This window comes from Castanea sativa, chromosome 6 (genome assembly GCF_040712315.1).
Source record: "Castanea sativa cultivar Marrone di Chiusa Pesio chromosome 6, ASM4071231v1".
Lineage (NCBI taxonomy): Eukaryota > Viridiplantae > Streptophyta > Magnoliopsida > Fagales > Fagaceae > Castanea > Castanea sativa.
In genome coordinates, this window is record NC_134018.1 from 13,452,503 (window position 1) to 13,478,736 (window position 26,234).

Sequence of the window (26,234 nt, forward strand, 5' to 3'; positions counted from 1 at the left end):
TTATAGATGTCTTATCGTTATTGACTGAGAAAGAGATGAATTGTCAGAAAGAAAAAGCCATACATAAAGAGAGAGAAGAAAATGACAGTCAGGGAAGCACTTCACGTCCCGAAGAGGTAGTAGAGCTTTCATTAATTTCACAATTGAAAGTCGCGGAAAGATAAAATGCTATGCATAACAGTTAACAGACCATGTATGAAGCATGATATCCCACCAATGGACTGAAAATGAAGGTGTAAGAGTTGGCATGAACCTCTTGATGTGAAATCATCTAATATTCCATAATCAGCGTAGGAAGACCAATGGCCACTATAATCCTGTTTATTCAGGGACATATATAGTTAATAAATGATGATAAGAGCATTCATCATGAAATAGACGACATAGATTAAAATTTTATTGCATCTATAAGATATTTAAATCATCTCATATCATATACTATACAATAAAATTAGATTTAGAATTTTTTTTAATAACTAAGTTTAGAAGTCTTGGTTGTGCCAAATGAATATCTTGTTTAATTGTCACCAAGTGGTTACACCAAATTATAGTAATTTGGTTCTCAAAAAAAAAAATTATAGTAATTTATTATTAAATATAAACAACAACTCAATTGGTCTTATCAATTTCTCCACTACTGCTTTATCAAATTTTTTGGATAAATATAAAAGCTTAATTGTTGTTATTAAGTTTTTTGTCTATCCTAAAAATCAATAATTTTAAAATTATGTTACAAATAGCTTCAAGTAATTTAAAATAAAATTTAAGATTAATTTTAATTATTTTGATTTTATATCATAGTTTTGTGTTCTAATATAGTACTCTCTCTATCCCAATTTGTTTGTCCTGTTTGAAAAGTCAAATTTTTTAAGAGAACATTATTTATTATCTTGTCTACCTTATAAAAATGTATAAGTTTACAAAACTGCCCTTATGTAAATTTATTAGTTAAAAAAAAAAAAGTTATTTTAATGAGGCAACTAAAAAGGTGTCCCAATTAGATTGATTTTTTAAAATATTTGTTAGTTTTCTTTTCAAATAGTTTTGAAAATAAAGTAGGAGTATAATAGGAACATTAGTAAATTAATTACTTTTCTTTTTAGAAATATGACAATATTTTGGTACATCTAAAAATTGAATAGAGGACAAACAAACTGGAACGGAGAGAGTAAAATTTATGCACTAGATATTGTTTTTGTGCCAAGTGGCTCAATATATGCATGTATTAGGCATGGTAAAATTAATGTTTTTTCTTTATCATGTAACTCATTAAGATAGTTATCTTAGTTTTGGTAAAATTATTAAAGTTTCATGCAATTCACTAATTATTAATGTAGTTTTGAAATATTTATACTAATGTTTTTGGCATAAAAATTGAATACACGTATCGACTGATATATTGTGGAAATGTTTGAAATTTTGATGCATTTTTTTTTTGCAAATTTTCACTGTGCTTTCAAATAAATAAAAAACTTACAAAACTATATATATTCTCAAAATCTAAAAATTTATTTTTATTTTTTACAAAATAATTATATATAACTTTAAAATCTAATCAACCAAGATTGTAAATAATATATAAAATATAGAACTAAAAATATCGATCATAATTTAAATGTCATACATGATATAGAGCAACATTGGCAAACGAAGCAATTATATTGCCAATGAGATGAGAGTAATTGAGCTATTTTTGTTTTAGTACCCGTTTGGATATAGCTAAACATAGCCAGCATCTGCATTTTGGCTTCTTCTTTTTTTCTCAAAGCGCCACAAGTGGGATTATATACTGTTCAATGGATCCCATGCACTGTTCACAAGACTCACAAGTACTTTACTCTGAAAAAAAAAAAAAAAAAAAAACTTTAAAACTGGGTCTCACAGTATTATTCACACATTTCAAAATTATTTTGCTACAGTATTTTCAGTTTTCAGTTTTCAGCAAAATAAGAGGTATCGAAACAGACCCTAAGTATTAAAGAGAATAGTTAATACTTTTTTAATTATAAAAAGCATATATATTTTAAATATTTTTAAAAATACTCTCATGTTTAACTTTTTGTATATCACGTAACATGTATACTTTTCTAACTATTTTTTGAGTTAAAAGGCTACAACATTGTTGTATCAAAAAAAAGACTACAACATTGTTATAATAATTTTGCCATCACATGATAACACATTAAATCGAAGAGAGGTGCTACGTCCACAACATTTTTACAACATTTTCACAACAAATCATAGGTGGTTAGTTATTATTGGTTCAAATTTGAACTTAACACTAAGATTACTTTTTTGCCCCAACAATAACAACCAGTAACAACCTGCCACTTAAGATTTGTTATAAAAATATTGTGGACATATCATTTCTCTAAATCGAATGCACCCTCCCACACACTCGCGAATTGGATAAAAGGTGAGAAAGTGCTGGTTTAGCTAAAGTTTCTTTAATAAAGTAATTCATTTAGGGTATGTTTGATAGATTGTAATAGGCTTTGTAATATGATTTAGCTATTCAGTAGTTTACTTATTTTTTTTATTACAAGGAATATTCATTTCTTATGAATAACTATTCTTTAAAATAAGAAATAACTATTACATCCCTTATAGAAATGAATAGTTATTAATAGGAAATACAATTCATTTCTAAAGGGATGTAATAGTTATTCCTTAACAGGTGTATTAATTTCTACAATTAATATATTTTCAAATAAACAAACTTTCCATATGCATATAATAATTATGAAAATAAAAAATCATAAAAAATAACTAATCTCTCTTTCAATTTAAAAAATAGGAAATACAATTATATGAGTAAGATATTTCCTAAAACATATCCTAAGTTTACTTTAAAATGCTTTCATTTCATTATCTTTAGGGTTCTATTATTATGTTATCACCAAACAAATGAATACTAATAAGCATTATATTACAGTATTTGTATTTCTTGTAATATCTGTTCCTATTTCTATGTAATTACTGTTACAGTCTACCAAATATGCTCTTACATTTTCATTTTCGTGTTTCATGTTCTCTTCATTCCTCTCATAAGTGGTGTGGGCCCTATCATAGGTTTTACACAAGAGTTCACACCCCATATTTATGAAGGGAAAGAATACCTTGTTTTGGGTGTATGTAGCAATGTTATGAATTCTGTTCCGTTTTGACCATAATGGACGGAATTTCTCGTACCGGTATATAATCCGAAACTGGAATACCCTTTGTTCCACCTCGGGTCAACATTCGACCAGTTTCGGGGCATTTTAGTCATTACAGTGTGTTTTGGCAAATACTGGCCGAAGAAGGATAAGATTCACATTAGATCGAAGACGGAAAAAAAAAAAAAAAATTCAAGTCATGGACAAAGCTCAAGTGCTGCCTTTAAAACTCACTTCTTCAAGCTTGTGTCTCTGGTGGGAGTGGAGCTTCCTAGAAGCTTCATGATTCTAATTTCAAAGTATCCCAACACATTCACTCACTCACAACAAAAAACCCAAATTTGAATATTTTTTAAAATAACCAATCTAATTCCCTTTATTATAAATTTCTTTTTAAACCACCATATTAAATGCATTCATTTATTTTATATCACTTGGCTCTATAATAGTAATTAGTAAATATTTATTTTATTAATGACTAGATAATAATACTAATTATATATATATATATATATATATATATATATATATATATATATATATATATTAGTAATTCTGAAACGGTAATTTAAACCATCCACTGATTCACAGTCACCTCCATGTGACTAACATTAACATCTAGGTTTGTTTGTTTTTTTTTTTATTTGTTTGTTTGTTTTTTTTCATATTATTACTCTTGTTATATTCTATAAATAATTGAACAGATATTTGGGTTTAAAGATTACATATTAGTTTAAATATGTACTTAGTTATAACTTTAAAATCTTTTTTACCAACAAAGAAAAAACCTTTAAAACCCTTAATAATTCATATTTATTTTTATTTATCAATAATACACACACACACACACACACACACACACACACACACACACACACACACACATATATATATATATATATATATATTTATAAATATAGCTATAACCTAAAACAGTATGCAACGGTACGCCAAAATAGGCCAGTACCGAAATATTCCATTTCAATGGACAAACAGAAATGGGTTCCAAAACGATATTCATAACATTGGTATGTAAGGGTGTCAAATGGATGGGTTTGGGTATATAAAACTTATTTACCCATTTATTGCCCATTTAACTAATTACTTCTAACCCAAACACAACTCAATCCAATTATTATGGGTACAGCCCAACTCACATAATTACCCAATAATCAAAATTACCAAAATGCCACTAAAACTTGAAAATGACCAAAGTACTCATAAAATCTTTTACATTTACCAAAATAATCCCTAAACCTAAAAAAGACCAAATATGATAAAAAAAAACCACTAAAATTTACCAAAATACCCTCTAAACCTAAAAAAATTACTAAAATGGCCCCAAAACCTAAAAAATGACCAAAATACCCCCGAAACCTAAAAATTGACAAAAATACCCCTGAAATCTAAAAAATGACCAAAATATCCCCGAAACGTAAAATTGACCAAAATACCAGCTAAACCTAAAAATTGACCAAAATACTATTGAAACATAAAAATGACCAAAATACCCCTGAAACTTAAAAAATGACCGAAATAACCCCAAAACTTAAAAATTACCAAAATACCCCCTAAACTTAAAAAAAAAAGGACTGAAATACCCTCGAAACCTAAAAAAGATCAAAATAACCCCAAAGCCTAAAAATTGACCAAAATAATCCTGAACTCTAAAAATGACCAAAATACCCCATAAACCTAAAAAATGACCAAAATTCCCCTAAACCTTTAAAATGACCCAAATAAACCCAAAACCTCTAAAATGACCACAAATAACCCGAAACCTCTAAAATTAACAAAAATACCCCCGAAACCTAAAAAAATGACCAAAATACCCTTGAAACTTAAAATTAACCAAAATACCACTTAAACCTAAAAAATGACCGAAATACCCCCGATACCTAAAAGATGACCAAAATAATCTCGTAGCCTAAAAATTGACAAAAATAACCTCGAAACCTAAAAATGACCAAAATACCCTTGAAACCTATAAAATGACAAAAATACCTCTGAAACCTAAAAATAACCAAAATACAAAAAAACCTAAAAAATGACCAAAATACCCTCTAAACCTAAAAAATGACCAAAATGCCCTCAAACCTATAAAATAACGAAAATACACCTAACTCACCAGTAAAAATTAAATACGATGAAAGGTCCATAGAGGAATTGAGATACGGAGATAAAGAGAGACAGATACAGAGAAATAGAGAGACCGAGATAGAGAGTGACATAGATACAGTCCGTAAGGCGCACAAGAATTGAGATTGAGGATTGAAACTACCCCGTGACCAACATAATATTCACATAATTGCATCCTTTAAAATTTAAAGTTCGATCAACCAGAAGACTTGATTATTGTACGAAGATAGAGGAAGAACAAGAGATCGACGGAACTAAACACAGACCGACAAAAGGTACGCATCACTTCTCTTCAAGTGTTCAAATTTTAATTGAAATTCGGATGTTTATTCTCTTATCCCGTGACCAACATAATTATTCACGCAAAGTAGCTCTAAACCTATAAAAACGAGCAAAATATCCCTCAAAATATTTAAAATGACCAAAGTACCACTAACCCTATAAGATGAACAAAATGCACCCAAAGCCTCTAAAGTTACCAAAATAGGTTATTTTTAGGTTTTTTTTTTTTTCAAATTAAAGGTTCTAAAAGTATTTCAGCCATTTTGTAGGTTTCGAGGGAATGTCACTAATTTTTTAGGTTTTAGGGGAATTTCATTAATTTTTAGATTTTGGGGCTATTTCAGTAATTTTATAAGTTTTGGAGGTCTTTTAGTCATTTTTTAGGTTTCGGGTGTATTTTTATTTTCTTACAGGTTTTAGGGGCATATTTGTCATTTTTTATGTTTCAGGTTATTTTGGTCATATTTAGGTTTTAGGGGTATTTCGGTCATTTTTTTAGGTTTTGGAGGTATTTTGGTAATTTTTAAGTTTAGGGGTTATTTGGTCATTTTTTAGGTTTTGGGGGTATTTGGTAATTTTAAGGTTTAGGGGGGGTATTTTGATCTTTTTTAGGTTTTAGGGGTATTTTGGTCTTTTTTTTTGGTTCAGGGGGTATTTTGGTCAATTTTTCAGTTTTGGGGGTATTTCGGTCATTTTTTAGGTTTCAAGGGTATTTTGGTAATTTTTAGGTTTTGGGGGGGGGGGGTATTTTGGTCTTTTTATAGGTTTAGGGTATTTTGGTCATTTTTTTTTGGTTTAGGGGGTATTTTGCATTGTTATGAATACCGTTTCGATGCCCGTTTCGGTTTGTTTATTGGAACTAAATATTTCGGTACTGGCCTATTTTGGCGTATCGTTTTAAACCGTTTCGGAATTACCACTTTATATATATATATATATATATATATATATATATATATATATATATATATATATTAGTAATTAATAAAAAAAAAATGTTATTACTCATTGCTATTCTTAAACCAAATTTTATAAATGTAATATCATCATCAGTTAATGAATGTAATATGGTGTTTTAAAAGAAATATAATAATAAAGTGATAAAGTGATTAAATTGATTATTTTAAAATTCAAATTTGGGTATTTTTGTAAATAAACATGTTAATATTTATAATATAGGAAGATTCTAGGAAGCCCTCTTTTTACCTTTTCACCTAACCCCACTCTATCAAACACGAGCAATGAGCCAATGACTTACACTTTCTCCTCCACTTTTTCTTCTTCATTTCATATTCCCATCAGTTACTTACAGTTACAAAAGTACTTCTTGGAAAGTTTCAAAGACCCAGACCAGAAGTTTAAGTGTAGGACTGAAGAAGAAAGTTTCAAACGCAGCTAAAATTTGAGCTTCCTCCACAACTGCTCTAAATTTCTGTTCTCTTCTTCTTCCTTTGTTTTGTTTTTTTTTTTTTTTTGTTTTTTCATATCATTTGGTAGCTTCGTAGCAGATCTGATTTGAACTTCTTCAAGAAATCAGTGTTAGGTGGAAACATGCCGTGTTGATGGGTTTGTTAGTTTAAGTTTTTTTTTTTTTGGCTAAAAATTGCTACCGGCCGAAATTGACCGGAATTGGACTCGAGGTGGAACGGGTGGTATTATCGTTCCGGATTGCATCCTAGTACGAAATATTCCAGCCATTCCTGCCGGAATGGAACGGATTTAATAGCATTGGATTTTGGTCATTTTTTAGGTTTAGTAGTATTTTGGTCATTTTTTAGGTTTTAGGGGTATTTTGGTCATTTTTTAGGTTTTAGGGGTATTTTGGTCTTTTTTTTAGATTTTAGGAGTATTTTGGTCATTTTTAGGTTTAAGGGGTATTTTTTTTTTTTTTTTTTTGGTTTAGGGGTTATTTTGGTTATTTTTAGTGGTTTTGTGGTATTTTAGAGTTGGGTAATTTGTAAAAATGATACTTGGATCATAATTGGATCGACCTAATTGGGTTAATATCCATTTAACCCAATTAATAATTGGATAGGTTTGAGTCACATTTAAGTGGGTGGGTTTGGGTAAGCAAATGGGTTTGGGTTGATTTTGGCACCCCTAGGTGTATGCTTCCTCTCCCTCACCGTTGGTAAATCCCACCAACTAAAGAGGGAGGAAACATACACTCAAAACAGGATATACTTCCTCCCATATAAAAGGGGGAAGAACTTCTTCCACGGAATCAGAGTGAATAAGCAAATGTTAATTGTGTTTTAAATTTACATCTAGCTAGCCAAAGCACGAAGATATATAAATATGCAAATGTAATTGATAAATTAAGGAACTCTAATTTCTAGAGATGGGCTTCAATAATTTGTGTACTTTTACTACTATAAGCAAGTAATGATGAAAAATACGTACCATGAGGAAATAAGACATGCAAACGATGTTTTCCGGTTAGCAGATGATCTTTCCAGCTCTTCCATGGAACTAGTGCAAATGCACCCGCTAAGCAAGTTAGATGTAACGTGTGCTAGAGCTAGAAACACAGCTGAAGCTAATCCAAGCTTAAATGCTTTACGTCTAGATTCCTTACACTCAAATGTTCGTAGCCCCTTAAGTGTAATCACCTTCATGGAAACAAAGCTCAAACTAGTGTAATTGAGAGAGCTAGGGGGAGGATAAAGAAAATAAAAGATAGCATAGCTAGCATGAATCTATATACTAAAACTGAATTCTATCTTAAAGTAGACAAAAATAGTTATAACATATAATAGTAATACTATAAAGTTATGAAACAATAGCCACAATTGTATTGTACTTAATTTGTATTATAACTCTTGATGGGGCTGACGAGAGGGATCATGGATGAAGATAATGCCGTAGACGGCACCACCCCTTTTTGATGAGCATAACACTGCCACGTCATTGACGAGGATACCAAAATCATTCAATGTCGCCAGTAATACCTTGGGCGGTTACAACACCAGCTGGGTAGACCGTTGGAGGCGTATTAAAGACCCATTACTCGGCTGGGAGCGTCATTAAGCAAGGAATTAATGCCACAACGGCTAGAATCCAGAAGAAGATATATAAAGCCTTCACACAAGGTACATATACCAACACAATTATATTAGATGCGAAGTGGTTCTTTTATGATAAACCTCCTTTTGTACTGACTTTGGCATTGGAGGCGTTGTGGCAGGCACCACACCGGTGACCAATTGAAGGAACTTTTGCCTCCGTTGAGGCGCAGGGGCGTGACCGGCATCATCTGGACGAACTCTCATCGACTGACGAGATTTTGCTTCATCAGTTTGGCGCCGTCTGTGGGGACGACGTTCTCAAAGCGCAGTTCCTACCAACTTCGATATCCAGATGGAATCCAACCAAGACTCAGCAGCCCTAGCTCAGCAAGTTCAAGCTCTTGCGGCTACTGTGGAAGAAATCACCAGGCAGAATCAAGAGATGAGACAAAGGCTTCAGCAGGAGGAGAACCGATCGAGAGCGGTCCAAGAGGATGAAGGGGATAGCCACGGGAGAACTGACCGACGAAGGACCATCACCCCGGAGGAACAGCATTCTGATCTTCTCCAGGAAATGAGAAAGGAGGTGAATGAGTTGAGAAATGCCATCAAGGAGAAGACGGATCGGAGCCTAGATAGAATGGTCAGGGCAACAAACTCTCCCTTTACCATGGCAGTCTTAGAACGACCAATACCAGTAAAGTTTTGGTTGCCCCAACTCGAACCTTTTGATGGGCTCAAGGATCCCCAAGATCACCTTAATACCTTCAAAACGACACTGGGTCTTCAACAGCCCCCTGATGAGATAATGTGTCGTTCTTTTCCGACCACGCTGAAGGGAGCTGGAAGGGAATGGTTCACGAGATTGCCCACCTCATCCATTGACAGCTTTGAACAGTTAAGTAGCGTCTTTCTGCGTCGGAGGGCAACGCCCTAAGAGACCAACGGATCACCTACTCACTATTAAGCAAAGGGAGAAGGAGACCTTGCGGTCATATGTGAAACGCTTCACTCGAGAGACCCTAGAAGTGGACGATGCAGACGACAAGGTACAACTGACGACATTTAAAGCAGGGCTTAGGTCCCGAGAATTCGTCGTCTCGCTGGCAAAGAATCCGCCTCGGACGATGGCAGAAATGCTCTTGAAGGCCCAAAAGTACATGAATGTCGAGGACGCACTGGCAGCCATTGTGGACGAGGGGAGACCGAAAAAGGAGGGAAGGAATGAAGACGAAAGCCAGGGGCAAAAGAGGGAGCGCCCAAGCCGTCGAGGAAGTGATGTAGACAAACGAAAGGACGAAAAAGCTCCCCGAATGGTAAAATTCACCCCTCTAATTATGCCTATTGACAAAATTTTGACACAGATTCAGGATCAACATTACCTTCAGTGGCTGAGACCTTTGCATTCATCACCTAACATGCGGGACAAGAACAAATACTGCCGATTCCACAAGGATCATGGCCATTACATAGAGGATTGTCGAGACCTGAAAGGACAGATAGAGGAGTTGATACAGAAAGGAAAATTGCAAAAGTATGTAAAAAAGGGAGAATCCGGCAGGTTTAGAGACGACGGAAAGGGCTAGCGCGAGTCTTCGTCAAAGAATGGGGTCAGCCACTCTCAACCACCACAGGATGTGATTGGGGAAATACATACAATCACAGGAGGGCCATTCACGGGGGGGTCGTGCAAATCCCTCAAGAAAGCAAGCTAGAGACAAGTGAATAGCGTCCATATGGAACCTCCATTCAAGCAAAGACGAACAAACCAGGACATGTTATTCAACGAAAAGGATGCTCGAGGAGTAAGGCAGCCACATAATGACCCCCTAGTTATAATGCTCACAATTAAAGGATTTAACACTAGGAGGATCCTTATAGACAATGGCAGCTCCACAAACATCATGTACTTACCTGCCTTCCAACAGTTGAAACTAGATCCTGGACGATTGCGTCCCTTCAACTCCCCCCTCGTTAGCTTCAGCAGGGACAAGGTGTACCTTAAGGGCATAGTGACACTAAAAGTCTCAATAGGAACCTACCCGAAGCAGCAAACACGTCAGTTGGACTTCCTAGTGGTAGATTGCCCGTCTTTATATAATGTAATCATTAGTAGACCCACGCTCAACAGGTGGAAGGCGGTCACGTCCACATACTGCCTAAAGGTGAAATTCCCAACTGAGGATGGTGTCGGCGAAGTGAAAGGGGATCAGGTCCTGGCTAGAGAATGCTACCAGGCTGTAGTGGCTACAAAGGAGAACCACACATGGACAATCGAGAAGGAAAAAGAAGACATAACAGAGACTTCGGAAGCGGTGGAGCTCATCGAGGGGGAGACCGCCAAAACGACGAGGATAGGAACAACATTAAGTCCCGAAATGAGGACGAAGCTCATTCAATTCCTCAAGGAAAATCTGGATGTCTTCGCGTGGAGTAATGAGGATATGCCCGACATATCATGCCAGATTATTCAGCACAAATTAAACGTAAACCCCGGGAAAAAGCCCGTCCAATAGAGACGCCGAGTCTTTGCCCCCGAACGAAGCCAGGCGATCATCGACGAAGTTAACAAGTTGTTGCAGGCAGACTTCATTAGGGAAGTGTATTATCCCGAGTGGCTGGCCAACGTCGCGCTGGTGAAAAAAGACGAATGGAAGATGGAAAATGTGTGTAGATTTCACGGATCTAAACAAGGCTTGCCCAAAGGACAGTTTCCCCCTGCCCAGGATAGACCAGCTGGTAGATTCCACGGCCGGGCATAAGCTACTGACGTTCATGGATGCCTTTTCAGGATACAACCAGATAAAGGTGGTTGAGGAAGATCAAGAAAAAATCGCCTTCATCACGAGCCAAGGCCTCTACTGTTATAAGGTAATGCCCTTTGGACTGAAGAACGCAGGGGCAACGTACCAAAGATTAGTGAACAAGATGTTTAGTAAGCAAATCGACAGAAACATGGAGGTATATGTGGACGATATGATCGTCAAGAGCAAAAGGGAATTAACGCACCTGGACGATTTGAAAGAAACATTTAACACCTTTAGAAAATATCAAATGAAGTTGAATCCCAGTAAGTGTGTTTTTGGGGTAGCCTCAGGAAAATTCTTGGGATTCATGGTGTCCCAAAGAGGGATAGAAGCAAACCCGGAGAAGGTACAAGCAATACTCAACATGACGTCGCCAAAGTCCGTCAAAGAAGTCCAGAAGCTCACAAGGAGGATTGCAGCACTGAATAGGTTCGTCTCCAAAGCAACGGACAAATGCCTACCCTTTTTTAAGACGTTAAAGCAGGCTTTCGCCTGGACTGACGAATGCGAAGCAGCGTTTCAAGAACTCAAACACTACCTGAGCAATCCGCCCCTACTAAGTCCGTCAAAGGAAGGGGAAAGTCTTTATCTATACCTAGCAGCATCAGACACGGCTGTCAGTGCAGCCCTGATACGAGAGGAAGATAAGAAGCAGCTTCTAGTTTATTACATCAGTCAAGCCCTCCAGGGAGCAGAAGCCAAGTACCCTAAGATTGAAAAAATTGCATTCGCTTTAATAGTAGCCTCACGAAAGATGCGACCATACTTCGAAGCACATCCAATCCTAGTAATGACAGACCAACCGATCAGGAAATCCATGAAAAAACCTGAGGCAACAGGGAGAATGGTACAGTGGGCAATCGAACTCAACCAGTTTGACATTGAGTACCTTCTTAGAACTACCATCAAGGCCCAAGCTTTAGCAGATTTCATTGCCGAGTTCACCCCAAACGACGATAACGACCGTAGGGATGCGACAGAACGGTGGACAATCCAAACTGATGGCTCGTTAGCCCAAAAAAGGGGAGGAGTAGGGGTCATCATAATCACCCCCGATGGAGAAAAGCTCAGATATGGAGTTCGACTTAAGTTCCCAGCCACCAATAACGAAGTGTAATACGAAGGAATATTGACAGGGCTGAGACTCGGGAAGGCACTCGGAGCAAAAAATCTGCTCGTTCAAAATGACTCGAAGCTAGTAATAGGACAAATCAGAGAAGAGTACGAAGCAAAGGAGGAAAGAATGAAGAAATACCTCAAGATAACAAAAAATTTGGCCCGGGAGTTTGACAAATTGGAGTTTGAGCAGATCCCAAGAGGCCGAAATATGGAAGCAGACGAGATTGCTAAAATAGCCTCCTCAGAAGAAGAACTGACGTGCACGGAGCTGAGAATGGAGATGCAAAAACGCCCCAACATCGAATAAATCTCGACATTCGCAATCCAAAGCGTAAACAGCTGGATGATGTCGATCGTGTCCTTCCTCCAAGACAGACACCTCCCCCAGGATGCCAAGGAGGCCAGGAAAATCAAGCAGAGAGCCACGAGGTTCACGATTCTAAATGACCACCTATACAAAAGAGGCTATTCTCTGCCCTACTTGAAGTGTGTCGACGAAGATGAAGCCAGGTAAATCTTAGAAGAAATACATGAAGGTGTTTACGGAGATCAGGCTGGCCCCAGGTCCTTGGTAAGCAAAGTCATTCGAACAGGTTATTTCTGGCTAATTATCCAAGCTGATGCAGTAGAACTCGTCAAGAATTGTGACAAGTGTCAGAGATTCGGGAACATCCAACGACTTCCAGTAGAGAAATTGACGACAATATTGTCCCCGTGGCCATTCGCACAATGGGAAATCGACATCGTCGGACCACTACCCCCGGGTAAAGGTCAAGTAAGATTCCTACTCGTTGCAATTGATTACTTTACAAAATGGGTTGAAGCAAAGGCAACGACAACCATCACCGAAGCACGAATCCGAAGCTTCGTGTGGAAAAAATATAATCTGCAGGTTCGGGATCCCACGGACGATCATATCAGACAATGGGCGGAAGTTTGACAACCAAGGCTTCAGGGATTTCTGCTTCGACCTTGGCATCAAAAACCAGTTCTTATCCCCTAGGCATCCACAGGCAAACGGGCAGACAGAAGTGACGAACCGAACATTGCTCCAGATAATTAAAACCAAACTAGATGACGCGAAGGGCGCATGGCCAGAAGAATTGCCCAATGTATTATGGGCCTACAGAACCACGGCGAGAACCCCGACGGGTGAAACCCCATTCAGGCTTACATATGGCACTGAAGCAGTAATCTCGGTCGAAGTAGGAGTAGCCAGCATCAGACAAGAAGCATTCCACGAAGAAAACAATAACAAGCAATTGCGAGTAAACCTGGACTGCCTAGACGAAGTAAGAGACAGAGCTTCTAACAGGATGTTGAAATACCAGGAGAAAATGACCGAATACTATAATAGGAGAGTGAGGCTCAAGCGACTTGACATAGGCGACCTCGTCCTGCGCAAGGTCACTACAGCAACTAGAGACTCCACCTAAGGAAAACTCGGCCCCACATGGGAAAGACCATACCGAGTTACCCATTATTCCAGGCAAGGCAGTTATCACCTGGAAACTCTGGATGGGAAAAGGCTTCCTCGACCATGGAACATTGAGCACTTGAAGAAGTACCACCAAAAGGTGTAACAAACTAATGTATTTGCTTTTTGAAATTAATGAAAGCATTGCTTATTTAATATATTCATGCTAGCAGACCAGGTCACAAGGACGAGATAAAAGATTGTCTCCAAAAAAGACTTAAGTAATAAGATTCCGCATTGACGGATGTACATTACTGACGAGATAAAAGATTATCTCCAAAAAAGTCTTAAGTAATAAGATTCCGCAATGACGGATGTACATTACTGACGAAATAAAAGATTATCTCCAAAAAAGTCTTAAGTAATAAGATTCCGTGGTGACGGATGTACATTACTGACGAGATAAAAGATTATCTCCAAAAAAGTCTTAAGTAATAAGATTCCGTGGTGACGGATGTACATTACTAACGATGTAAAAAGGTTATCTCCAAAAAAGTCTTAAATAATAAAATTCCGCAGTGACGGATGTGCATTATTGAGAAAAAAAAAAAGAAAAAAAAAGGGGGGAGCCTAAGTGCAAGATCATTGGAAGGAAGAACAAGTGCAACATACTACGCACATAAAGACAACAAAGCAGGCAGCTACGAAAACCAGAGCAGTAAGTAATTACTTTAAGCCAAAGGTAGTGTTCTCAAAATAAGAATAAAATTGTTCTTGAATTTAAGCCCAAAATACAAAGGGCACACCAAAAAAAACACAGGAATTATCACAAGTTTCATTCGTCAGTTGCATCATCAGTAGGAGGAACATCCGCCGGAGCACTGGTATCAGGGGCCAACTGCTACGCAGCTTCGTCAGCAGACATCTCTTTGTCTACCTCCTCCATATCCAGCATCTCCAGGTTTACTCCAAAGGGGTGCTTGATCAGATATCTCCTCAACAACTAGAACCCCTTGAAGTACCAACTGAAGAGCACAGAGTTGTACTCTTCAGTTTGCTGGAAGCCTTCTATGGCCCTGGTAGCGACGCCCTTCAACCTCTCCCTGGCAGCGGCAAGTTGTTCGTCCTTCTCCAAAACTAATTGCCGCTCGGTTCTGAGGTCGTCAGGAAGTTTCTTGGCCTTTTCCTTGGCAATATTGGCTTCGTCCATGGAAGTTATCAGCTTCTTCTTCAGCTTTGAGTTATCCACCTCCAAGGCCGTTATTTGCGACAAAGCGGACTCGACCTTGGCCTCTTGAGCTAGATACTCGGAGGAAAAGTGAATACCCTCCCCCAACACCTGCCGAACACGCAAGGAGATCGCACATCAAAAAAAAGAAAAAAGAGGAAGGACGGACACCAGGAAATAAAATTGGTACAAGAAGCGTTACCTGGACTAGCTTGTGGAGATGACGACCCACAAGGTCCTTTGTTGACGAACCCGAGAAGACCCTCAAGTCCTCCGCCGTTAAAATCTCACGAGCCCTGTCCACTGCCAATTTTTCATCGTCCTAGATTGAGGACGAGCGAGAATCAGCTTTCTCCTTTCCCTTATCTAAGGTTTCCTGCTTTTTTGAGGCAGGAGTAGGGATCTCCTCAATGGAAGTAGCGGGAGAAGCAAACCTCGTCGTATCAGTCCCGGAGGCGAGGTGGGTGACAAAAGTGGCTGAAGTGACGGGAGGGCCCTTCTCGGTGATACATACCACCTTCTTCCCGAGATTGGACAACGGTTCGTCCTTCTTGGCCCTCATCTTATCATACATATCTTTGTTAAATTTGGTCGTCATCTCTGCAAGAGGGAAACACTTGTAAATATATATATACATGTGCAAGAAAACCCGGCGCAGACGAAGCATCCACTTACTTTTTTTCCCCTCAATCCTGAGGTTATGCAAGACGAAAGCAGAAGGTTCTGGGCCGAGGCAATAGAATGCAAGAGTTCTCAGGTCCACCAGGTCGTCCTAATCTTTGATTGTCTGCGCGTATTCGATCGCCTTCTCCACACGCTCCTTATACCGACTCTTGAGCTTAGGCCACCTCTTGACTGCACAAAACAATGGGAGGAGAAATTAAAAACCAGAAAAAGCAAAACACCACAAAACTCACATGATGAGAATAAATAACGACGCACCTAAGGTAGGGGTCCTCCACTGACGAGATAGCCTTGGGAGTTCACCCCAAACCCCTTCGGAGGGGGTTTCAAAATCGTCCCTTGACACAAAGAAAAACCGGGACTTCCAATACCTGAAAGACGAAGGTAAATTTCGGACAATCCTGGTCCTCTTTTCCCAAGGGACTAGCTCATAGTACCCGAATTCCTTGGACTCTTTCAAACGGTACAAGTAGGTGAGCTTGTCCACCCTAAGCTCTCCACCGTCCGTCGCGGCCAGCCATATCCCCATACAGCTGACCAATATTCTCCAGGAGTTGGGCATAAGCTGCCCCGGAGCAATACCGTAGCGGTTTAACAGCTCCATAAAAAAAAGGATGAACCAGGAACCTCAGCCCATAGACAAATGAAGACTCATAAAAGCAGACCTCTCCTAGAAAGGAATGACAGGCCCAATCCTCCTTACTGGGCAAACGAACCCTAACCCGCTCTAGAAATTGAAATCTATCCCTAAACTGGCCCAGCGTCTCAGAATCCAGCCCACATACCTCTCTAAGGGCATGGAAAGCCCTAGCTTCCCGAAAGGTAGAAACGGCTGTATCTCCCTCCACCGGGTCGTCACTAGACGACAACCCGGTCTCGAGTTCACTAGTCCTCACCTCAGACATCTCTACCCACTCCCTTAACAAATCCTCGAACCAATTGACGGACTGACGAAGCAATGGCAACAAATCGGCCACTGCGACTCCCAAACCGTTATCCTTAAAAACAAAATCCTCAAGATTTGGAAAAACACCTAGAAACCCTCCTAAGCGTGCAAAAAGGAAGGAAATTGAGGGGCAAATAGTCCAAACCTCAGAACTACCAATCATAGAAAGACCAGAGAAACTAAAAATAAAAAAAAAAATAAAAAAGAGAAAAAGGGGAGATATCAGAAATTCATCGCGAAAAAGAAAAAGAAAAAGAAAGAGGAAGGATCAAAAAGAGGAAAAGAAGGACATACCTCGAATGGAGAAAGTAGGAGACCCCGCCTCGCACCAGCTTACAGAAGAAATTGGAAAAGATGGGGGTGCGCATTGGTTTGTAGAAAAATCAAAGAGATAGGGAGGCTCGGGGCACAAATAGGGAGTCTGAGAAGGTGAAAAGCAAAGAGAAGGAGGAAAGAGGGAGTTTTTAAACAAAGCCCAGAAAAACCGAAAATCGGCGGGAAACCCAAGGGTCGCACAAAGGGAACAGTAACTGCACCCACCATTAAGCGCCACGTGGCCACAACCAGTATGGCGCCGCCACTACACCTTTATTACGGCACAAAATCCCAAAAGTCGCCTGCAGTCTAATAAACCTTTCGCATTCTGTGGTCGACATGACATGTCACGACGACTGCAGAATCCGGGGGCATCTGATGGGGCTGATGAGAGGGATCATGGATGAAGATAATGCCGCAGACGACACCACCCCTTTTTGGTGAACATAACACTGCCACGTCATTGACGAGGATACCAAAATCATTCAATGCCGCAAGTAATACCTTGGATGGTTACAACACCAGCTGGGTAGACCGTTGGAGGCGTATTAAAGACCCATTACTCGGCTAGGAGCGTCATTAAGCAAGGAATAAATGCCACAACGGCTAGAATCCAGAAGAAGGTATATAAAGCCTTCACACCTCCAACACAAGGTACAGATACCAACACAATTATATTAGATGCAAAGTGATTCTTTTATGATAAACCTCCTTTTGTGCTGACTTTGGCATCGAAGGCGTTGTGGCAGGCACTACACCGGTGACCAATTGAAGGAACTTTTGCCTCCGTCGAGGCGCAGGGGCGTGACCGGCATCATCTGGACGAACTCTCATCGACTGATGAGATTTTGCTTCATCAACTCTTACTGTACTATTATACGTTGACTTATAAAGAGAAATCGTGTACCTTGTTTTTGGCAAATTGAGCTTCCATGCTGAGGATACCAGCTGCAACGTCCATAGCCACAAGTACTAGACAAACAATAACAACACCTATTTTGCCATGTCTGCAACTTTGGAGCTACCAATAGAGATATATGGCCCTTTGAAGAAGAAGGTAGAAGACAAACACACTAATTGATTATGGATGGGCTTCACTAATTAAGTAGTGAGTGAAGTGAGTATGGAAAATAATGCTAGGACCACAATAAAACCCGCAATCTTGCCATAACTCATGGTAAGTTGTGAGTGATGGAGTAAATGATATTAATGGGCCCACAACTCCATCACTTACAATTCGCCACATGGACAAATTGTAGGTTTTTTTCTATGATGCTAATATTTTTTGTCCGGAGGGTATCCATTTTCATTTTTGTTAGAGCCATTTTTTATTTTTATTTTTTGAGGAAACAAAGCGACTAATGTGACAAAGAAATTTTAACTGCTTCTTTGTCAACCCACCACTTTTATTATCACTCATTGCAAGCTTGGATTTTGTTCACTGGTTAATTATTCAATGGCTTGGTTGGGGAACATTATCTGTAATTTTGTAAAGTGTGAACCCCACATGAATGGATACCATGGTTTGAGCATTCTCATCCACAGTTTTACTTTGGGATTTTATCTAACTTCTTATTATTTTGCCTTTGACTGGATCATTAAAAACTAAACTTACTTTTTATGTATAATTTTATATTACAAAATTTTAAAAATATATTATTTAATTGATAATATAGTTATTGATTTTTAATTATTTTTAAATTTTACTATTATAAGAGATATTAGAAGAAAATTTAATCTAGTATATTAGTCAAAAAATACACCACAAATAAATAGTACTCCCAAAGAAATAAGGATATTATATGTTGTCTTACAATATATATATATATATATATATATATATATTTTTTTTTTTTAAATATGTGAATTGGATACAAGACGAGAGAGTGCTAGTTTTCAGTTTTTTTTTTTTTTTTTTTTTTTTCCATTGAAAAAGAAATTTATAAAATGGAAGAAGAAGAAAAAATATATATATAAAGAGATTTAATCCCTAATTCATGCATGTATTAAAGTTTTAGACTACGTGCCCATAGTATACCTCATAAGAATGAATCTGATACTAAATGTCAAATAATGGCAGAGGAGAAGGGAAAAGGCGGGAAAAGAGAGAGAGAGAGAAAGAGAGAGAGAGAGAGAGAGCTATATATTTATCCATTTGGTGTGTCCTTACTGGAGTATCAAAGCAACTTATCCAGCGAGTCAATGAGGCATGATATGCATCACTTCATAGAGTCCAGGAAGCTTTGAAATTCTCCACCCCTTTTTTTTTTTTTTTTTGGTTTAGCTCGCTTCTAGTATTTTTTAATTAGAAATTTTTTTTTGTTTTAAATACACAATAGCAAATGATAATGGACTTTAATTTTTATATTTTATTTAGTTAGTAGGTGATGTGACAATTTCTCATTAAAATAAAAGGAAATTCTTGAAAATAAGCCAATTTTTTTTTTTTTTTTTTTAAGTAAAGAAGTCCTCAACCTTTCATGTTTCTATTTTCTACCGTATCCATATACGGTAAGCCCCCTTCTAGGTTAGTTCGCTGCTTGAGATATTTTTTGATGTTAGAATATTCTGTGCCTAACTGCCTATATATGACAAAAATTAATAATAGATGTCGGACCAATGCGGTTCTTTTTATTATTTTTTCTTTGACCTCTTCATTTTCATGTTCCACGTTCTTGTCAAGAAATTATTCACTGCTAGAGGAGCTAGGGGTGTCAAGATGCCTTCAGGGGATTAAGGTAAAAATTGATTATTTTGTTTCAAATACAAAATTATTATTAATTAACATGAACTATGTAGAAATTTTTTTTTAAAATTTTAAATATATAAAAAATTTGACAAAACTTTTCACACATGTTGATGTGGCAGATTGATAGTGGTAAATAAAATAGTGGTATTAATGGTAGACCTAGATGAAAAGTAGTAAAAATTTGTTAACTCAACTCTTATTATTATTTCTCTCAATCAAAAAAAAAAAAAAATTCTTATTATTATTTTATCTTTTAGAAGTGCAACATTCACAATATTTTTCACAACAAATCCTAAGTTTTAAGTTGCTTTTTGTTTTCTATTTGAAAACACCACTATAATTATTTTTTTTTGTCATCAATAATAGGCTGTAACAATCTGCTACTTAGCATTTGTTGTAAAAGTGTTGTAAAAAATATTGTGGACTTAGCATTTTTCTCACTTTTTTGTTTGTTTTTCATTTGATAAAAAAATATTATTTTATTGGGGTAATTACACTAAACCAACTTGTAATTTGGCCTGAAATCACTTTGCCTACCCTTGGTTTAAAAAGTGTTACTTTATCCACCTGAGGTATGTTCCTTTTATTTTCTGTAACCCACCTCTGTTAAAATCAGGGGTAAATAGGTATTTGCTCAAATTTTATGTCTCTTTCCTCCCAAATCAAAATATAGCACAAAAATGTAAGAGAAACAAGATAAAAAAGTAGTATTGATCTCTCTCTCAATTCACGTAAATCTTGAACACGAAGAACATACCTAAAAAAAAAAATAAAACTTGAAAAACAAATAAGAGGAAAAAAGAGATAAGAAAGGAACAACAATAGTGGTGAGTCCATGTATTGTAAATCGTTTCCTCAATCAAATGCAAAAATCAATCATCCAGCTTCACAGCAACAACAACATCAAAACCATCAAAAGCGGAACCTAATTTCCTGTTAGAAAGTCAATCAAACTTCACAGCAACAAAAACATCAAAACCGGAACCTAATTTCCCAAACTGACTTTCTAAGAGTATCCACATTAGTGGATGGATAAGTGTGTATAAATGTGCAAAATGAGAAAAAGTCATTAATTTTACACATTTTGAGCAAAAAAGTCTCTACATCAGTGCCTCTAAACTCATCTATAAGATACACTTTGCTACAGTACCGTGTAAATTTACACGGGTACTATAGCAGGTGTATTTGATTTTTTTTTTTTTAGTTTTTCTCTCTCCTCCCTCCTGACTCTCACCTCCCTCTCTCTCTCTCAGACACAGCATAACTCTCTCTTTCTCTCATCTCATCCATTTTTTTCCTCTAGTCGCCGATCGCCATCACCGCCGATAAGAACAAGGTCGAGCAAGCCGAGTCACCGGACGGCCATCGCAAGGAGGTGGCGGTGCTGTGAGGCATCGATCTTGCTCCGATTCGTTGGTTGTTCTTTTTTTTTTTTTTTTTTTTTCTGGTGTGGGTGAGGCTCGACGGATCGGTGGGTTTGTTGAAGGATTTTGTTGAAGGATCTTGCCACCGATTTTGTTCGATGAATGGGTTTGTTGAAGACGCAGTGAGGGAGGGAAAGTGGCTCGCCGGAGAAGATGCAGTGAGGGAGGGAAATAAATAATAAAAAATGTAAAAAGAAGGAATATTTTATTGAATAAATGTATAGAATAGATAAACTGATGTGGATGTTTTATAAAAGTGGAGGTGTAAAATAGAAAAAGTAGGTTTTTTCATGTAAAATAGACAAAAAATTTAAACGAACTGATGTGGTTGCTCTAACAAGCTTAATATCCAGCTCTACAACCAAAATTTTAGCACCAAAAATAAATAAAAGAACCATGGTAGCATTCACCAAACTCGAAGTTAAACTAATCAGCCACACTACAAAACCTCAAGTTCACGCCAAATTAAGCAACGAAATCCCTAAAAAAAAGCAAAGCAAGGCAAAGAAAGAAAGTGCAAAATCCACTGTACCAGTCAACAAAACAGTAGAACAAAGACAAAAATAGAAGTATTTTGCTTACGCGCTCGAACACAGAGCTCGGCGAACTCGCCATTGCGGAGCTTCCAGCCCTTCCTAGCTCGCTCCAATTTCAATTCCTTGCACTCCAAATTGTAACACACCTTTGCCGACGGCATCGAAAAAAAAAAGTAAATGATAACCAAAGCCGCCGAGAAATGCTTACACAAAACCTAGAAATTCCATGGAGTTTTAGAGAGAGAAGGTTCGAAAATCAAAATGGAAATTGTGGCCTGATCTGTAATCATATGAGAGAAAGGGAAAGAGGAAGTTGAATGATTGATTATTGCATTTTCTTATTTCTTTTTTCCTCTAATTCATTTTTCAAGTTATATTTATTTATTTTTTTGCATATTCTTCATGTTCAAGATTTATGTGAATTGAGAGAGAGACCAATACCACTTTTTGATCTTGTTTCTCTTTCATTTTTGTGCTATGTTTTGTTTTGGGAGGAGAGAGACATAAAATTTGAGCAAAAATACCTATTTAACCTTGATTTTAATAGAGGTGCGTGTAAACACAAAATTTCCCAATTGCAAAAAATCAAACAATTGAAAAGAAATATGGTTTGCAAATATAAATTTGTATTGATGTATAATGAGTACAATCTCTATTTCAATTCTTTTACAAAAGAATACCCTCTGATTCTATCTTCATTGAACTTGACTCGAACAAGGAATCTTCTTGCCTTTAGTTGGAAGATGGATTGAATGGTCTTCACAACAAATCTCTAACTTTGAGCTTATTAGAGATTTATTGTTCTTGAAGTCTTCGAATGTGAAGGCTCTCAAGTTGAAGTTCATTGGGGCTTTAGAGGCTTAATCCGTTGAGCTTCAAATATATGAGTTTGTTGAAGTTTATGGAGGCTTTTTAGCTTACTTCCAATAGAACTTCAAAGAACTCGAACAAAAGATCTTCTTGACTTTGGTTGGAAGATGGATTGAACGGTCTTCACAATGAATCTCTAGCCTTAAGCTTATTAGAAATTTGTTGTCCTTCAAGTTCTTCAAGCAATCCCTTTGAATGTTCTTCAAGTTCTTCAAAGATGATTCAAGTTCTTCAAAGATTCTTGAGACAAAAATTCTCCAGAGCTTGGGTCTCTTGAAAACTTCGTCCTCAAAATGAGAGGGGATGTTCTCTATTTATAGTGATTTTAGAGGATAAGCTCCACTTTGAGTTGATATGCTTGAAAGTAAGTAGTAGACTTTTAATTGGCCCAAATTCTTCTTAGAGATGATTATCTTTATTTATCTATATCATATTTTGATAAAGATAACAATCAACAAAGATAAATCATTATCTCTATTTAATTTATTTTAATAAAGATAATTATCTATCAATTTTGAATAGAAAATTTATCTTTATTTTATTTATTTATTTTAATAAAAATAATTATCCATAAATTTTGAATAGGAAATTTATCTTTATCTTGTGCGCCAAATGACATGTGGCAAATTTTGATATGCCGGTGTGATGTCAATTTGGATGACACATGTCATCATCTAATTTAATTAATTTAATGACATTAATTCAGAATTTGTCACTAAATTTTGATGTGGCATTTTATAATTGGCTTAAAATTTTGCCTCTTCCAGTGGATTACGGAAAACAAACGGAACATACTTTAGGTGGGTAAAGTGACATTTTTTAAACTACGAGTAGGCAAAGTGATTTCGGGCTAAACCACAGGTGGATTTAGTGTAATTACCCATATTTTATTTATTGATTATAAATAACCCTATTGATTAGAATTTAGGAGCATTTTTTTCACTTGAGGCCATAGACGACTGCATCTATTTCACTACCATTCAACCGGCTTGTCCCCTCATAGGAGGTGTGGGAGACCTACCCCGATTCCCACAAGAAGTAGGGACTAACGTCGTAGGGGGCCCGTCCCCTTGACATTAACCCCAAAACGAAAACTAGTGTATATAATATGCCCATATTGAGCCCAAGAAAAATTAGAGTTCGGCCCCCCTTGCTTTCAATAGTTTGGCCGCCCTCCACAAAATAAAAACTAAAATCCAGCCCAAACAACAGCACAACCCAAATACTAACCCTAACAAGATCACAACTTAGTCCGAATAACAACATTCCTATGCCCAAAAAAAAAAAAAAACCCAGCCCAAACAACAATTATGAGCCATATTAACAACTCAAATTCACAAAATAAATTCCAAAAAAAGGGGAAACAATCACGAGAGAGAGAGAGAGAGAGTCACAAGCCGACTCATTTCTTTGATCTGTTGCCTGTTGATTGATTTGTAAATTTTGTTTTCAACCACAAGGCTTGAGAGGAATGGGTAAATAAGATCAAAGTGTAAAATTTTGAAGACATTAGCAGCGGCTTAACTCTCCTTGTGATTTGATTTTGGGTTTGGTTATACATTGTTTTAAACACTGTTTTAGAATTCAAAGCCTCCATTTGCAGTGAACAGGAGAGGGTTGTATAGTTTTTTGTTTTTCTAATTTTAATTTGTTTGTAGAAGTAGAATAGAATCTTGCATGAATTCCTTGGCATGGTTAAGTAGTCATATCATATGTCATAGTCATACAACCGTAACAATAAAATTGAGTATGAAATCATTTTGTTTTTGGTAAGAATTGGGTCCAGCAATGCCGGCCAACGGATTTGGATATCTTCAAATGAGTCATTTTTGTTACCACTTAAATAATATTTAATTAGTATTTTATATCATAATTTTTTAAATAAAAAAATCCAATTTTTTTACTTTTCAATATGAATTTTTGTTATTTGAAAAATGCCAAAACTATAACAAATTTTACTACAAAAAACTTATAAAGTGATGTAGTAACTAATGTGATTATTGATACTTTAAGAAGATATTAACAAGTATTTGATTGAATGATACTAGGGACATCATAAATTTTACAATATGGAGCTTACAAAGATCAAGATGTATCACCAATCACAAAAAGTAATTTAAAAATGCATTTAATAAGTTGTTGAAATCCACCAATCATTTTCATTATCACATTAATATGTAAAAGCTACGTAGTAAAATTTATAGTATTTCTAGCATATTTTCATTCAAATTACTTTATAATTAATGACACATCTATTTGTAAAACTTATATATTTAAATTTGTCTTATCTATACTATTATTCAAAATTTTGGGCTTTTTAAAATATCTCCATATCTTCATATTTTTGCACCCAAATTTGGGGCATTTCTCTAGTAGGGGATACCTTAGGTGACAGCCTAAGTGGCGTAAGCCTAGGGTTACCTTGGGGTCCGGTGCCCATGGCAACCCAGCGTGGGCACACAGCAAGAAAAACTATTGATTCACACAATTAATAATCATGCTTAGTTGAAAAGCCAGTGGGAGTTATTGAGGAGTTCATGGTCTAAATATTTCAAAATATACCCTCACCGAGGGCTGCACATCGATGGTTGCCCGTTGAGATCTGCCATGGGTTGTGTTCTTGTATACTCAACCCAAGCTGGTTCATTTTGTTTCTATGTGAGTGTTAAAGTGTGAAATCGAATTTGTTTCTGACTTTGAGAATCTTGTTGTTTTAGTGGATCTCTTTTGAGTTTATATGGGCTGAAATCAAAGGTACACCTTTGTACTTGAAGTCCTAGTAGTAAATCCAAGCTCAAGAGTAGAGAGGGAGAAAAATCCAAGGCTCAAGTCCTAGCAGTGGATCAAATGAATTAACAAATCTTTTTATTTTTATTTTTAATTATACTAAACAGTAAACACTCACTTTTCACACTCCCCCCACCCACCTAAAAAGAAAATTATCGAAATGATATTGATAAGTTGTGAGTAATGTGGGGGGTAAAAACTCCTGAATAAACATTTGGGTTTTGGGCCTGATTGGCTGGTACCAGTTTGTTTTTGATTAGGAGCTCCAGGCCCACAAGTTAGTCTGCACTGTAAAGGTCCAAGGAGTTGTCCGAGGAGGAATGTCTCCTTGGACAGGCCTGGCGATGACCCTGGGACTTGCTAAACGGGTTAAAGGCAAAATTCTAGAAAAACTGATGGATCAAAGGGTGATCCAAGCACCCTCTAGAAGCAAGGATGTGAGAGAAATATCTAAGGAAAAGGCTGCTACCTCCACATTAAAGACTCTGCATCTACCTCCCTGGCCGCATTAATGGGAAAGTGACTTATGGACAGTAAGATTCAGTCTCCCTGCTATGATGGGAAGACTTCAAGAAGGTGGTGGATGAGACAATGCTCCAAGAGGAAGATTTGTATGACACGTGGATGAACCAGTGAAGGAGAAGTATATAAGGAAACGAGAGAGGAAAGAGAAAGGGGAGGATAAACATTTTATGCTGAGAGAAAACAGGAACTAAGAGTTGTAAACTTTGACATAGAAAGAGAATATATATATATATATATATA

At 36.9% G+C, this 26,234-nt stretch overlaps 1 pseudogene; it reads right to left on the reverse strand.

Moving 5' to 3' along the window:
• Positions 1-88: 88 nt before the first annotated feature.
• Positions 89-21,891, reverse strand: LOC142639492 (protein VASCULATURE COMPLEXITY AND CONNECTIVITY-like; annotated as a pseudogene).
• Between the last annotated feature and the right edge of the window lie 4,343 nt (positions 21,892-26,234).